Below are 2,588 nucleotides of genomic sequence, written 5' to 3'. Positions count from 1 at the left end.
CTTCCTTCCTTCCTTCCTTCCTTCCTTCCTTCCTTCCTTCCTTCCTTTCTTTCTTTCTTTCTTTCTTTCTTTCTTTCTTTTTCTTTCTTTCTTCTCTTTCTTTCTTTCTTTTTTTCTTTCAATTAGCCAACATATAGTACATCATTAGTTTTTGATGTAGTGTTCAATGATTCATTAGTTGCATATAACACCCAGTGCTCATCAGATCACGTGCCCTCCTTAATGCCCGTCACCCAGTTACCCCATCCCCCCACCCCTCCCTTCTGCAACCCTCAGTTTGGTTCCAGGAGTCCAAAGTCTCTCATGGTTTTCATTATTGAGGTATCTATTTGGGGGCCACAACATTATCTCCAGAAAGTTTCCAGTTAAGACTCAATACAAGACACAATGACAAGAGCTAGAGTAACCCATTAACCACTAACAAAAGTTAGCTTATTAGCATTGCATGAAAAATAGGGCATTGATAGAATGGTATTCAGAGTGGAAAAAAGCTGAGCAAATAGAGTACTGTCTGCTTCAGTGGAATGTCCTGGTAGAGGGGAAAGGATTCCTTGGCATTTCTTGGGCCAAGTGAGACCTCTGACAACTTAGGGAAAGTGTACCTTGGACCCCACCCCAGGGAGGCCTCAGAAAGGGTATATTCTCAAGAGAATTGGAAATGGGTGGGCAGCCACAGAAATTACAGTAAGAAATGGAATTTGGAATGGGACAGAAAAGAATAGAGAATGGGGAAGGAATAAGAAACTTGAAATGGAAAGCAAGAGCAACGATTTGAAAACTGAGATGTCAACAGATCCCTGGAGAGAAGCAGTAGAGGGAATAACAGAATAATAGACCAAGCCACATCCCTGAGAGAATAAAGGCATATTTGCTGCTCTTCTCCATCAAACCTGGCAACTCTTACCCTCACAGTTCTCTTTCGACCCACATATGAAGCAAATATTTAATGTTACTTGTTGGTTATCTTAATATCTGTGTTGAGCCTGCTGAAGCCATTCTGCAACCAGCTGGACTGCCACTAAAGCTCATTCCATTAACCTCACAGAACAGGACATGGCAGTGCCTAGATAAGCAATTCAGAGACAACCAGTGCATCCTTCAGTGAATATCTGAGACTACAGGCACTATTACATGTAGTCAGAGACAAAAGTACATTCCTGACTAATTCCTGTCAGTCACCATGGAATTTCTGCTGACATTTCTCTTCTCTCTAGAATTCCTTTGGCAACTGATGGTTACCATTGTTAAGGAGTACTGGCAACTCACAATAAGTTTCACTGAACCTGGCCAATGAACTGGGATTGTGTTTCCTTTTGAGTTCTCAAGGCTAATGGTGATACTGCTGTTGTTGAGATATATATAATTTTTTTAAAGATTTTATTTATTTGAGAGAGAGGGAGGGAAAAAGAGCACAGAGGGAGAAGGAGAAGAAGACTCCCTGCTGAGCAGGGAGCCCGATATGGGGCTCAATCCCAGGAGCCTGAGATCATGACCTGAGCCGAACGCAGCTGCTTAACCAACTGAGCCACCCCCGCACCCTGAGATATATATATATATATAATTTTTAATAAAAAAGTATAAAATATTAGTACAAGAAGAGGATGCCAATATAATGCTGCTCATTGATCCATAGTAGCCATTACCTATAGATAATATCATTTTTAATAGCCCCATTTCCCCAGGTTAAAGATAAGCAGAGATGTATCCAAAAGGTTCATCTGTTTTCTAGACACTGAAGCCAGCTTAAGTACACAGGAACCCCAAAGACCTGTCTTTTGTCTTTACCTCAAGATCTACTTTTTTCTCCTGTTATAGTCTTTGAGTACTTTATTGACTCTTTGCCTTTGGCTTCACTCAAGCAATGAAATCTTGTACCTGGATTAGCACAAGAAATATACCTGCAGTTTATCCTCCATATTTTTTGCCAGGGTAAAAAACGTTCTTGCCTGTCAGGGGAATATAAGCAATATGCTCTTGTGTGAATACTTATTACTTGCCTGTCAGAAAAAGGTTACAGAAATTTCCCTTTGGGGAGAATGCGGTGAAGATTTTTTTCCTCCTGCCTAGTAAATTTCTTGCAGATGCACCTCTCTGGGTACTACAGTTGCAATTCCCTTTGGAAGTTCACCTGGCATAAATGCACCATGGAGGCAAATTCCCATAGTGGTAAAATATTGCAAATATTTTTCTCCTGAAATGAATATAGAATGTTTTCCTACTGTGGAAGGGTTCCTGAAGTAGTGTGATATATCGGTATTTGAGTTGGAGAGTCCTGATCTTTCAGTTCACCATGTGCCACCTATAAAACATTGAGGTTGTGGGATAGGATCAACATTCTTACTGGACTTTAAGCCTATAATAGAAAGCTTCACCTGGAGTTATTTTGGGCAATAGGATTTGACCTATGATACGTCTAAAATGGAGTAGTCTTACCTTGCCTGTGAGTACCAACATTCTCAGATCTCAGGCAGATATTGCATGCAAGCAAATGTACTGGTGCCCAGGACACATGGGGAGATTTTCTAGCCACTAGTCAGTTTGGCACCTGCCCACCATTCCTTGTAAGAGTTATGCCATGAATTGCTGTC

The sequence above is a fragment of the Neomonachus schauinslandi genome, chromosome X (assembly GCF_002201575.2).
Source record: "Neomonachus schauinslandi chromosome X, ASM220157v2, whole genome shotgun sequence".
Taxonomy (NCBI): domain Eukaryota; kingdom Metazoa; phylum Chordata; class Mammalia; order Carnivora; family Phocidae; genus Neomonachus; species Neomonachus schauinslandi.
This window is presented reverse-complemented; position numbering follows the sequence as displayed.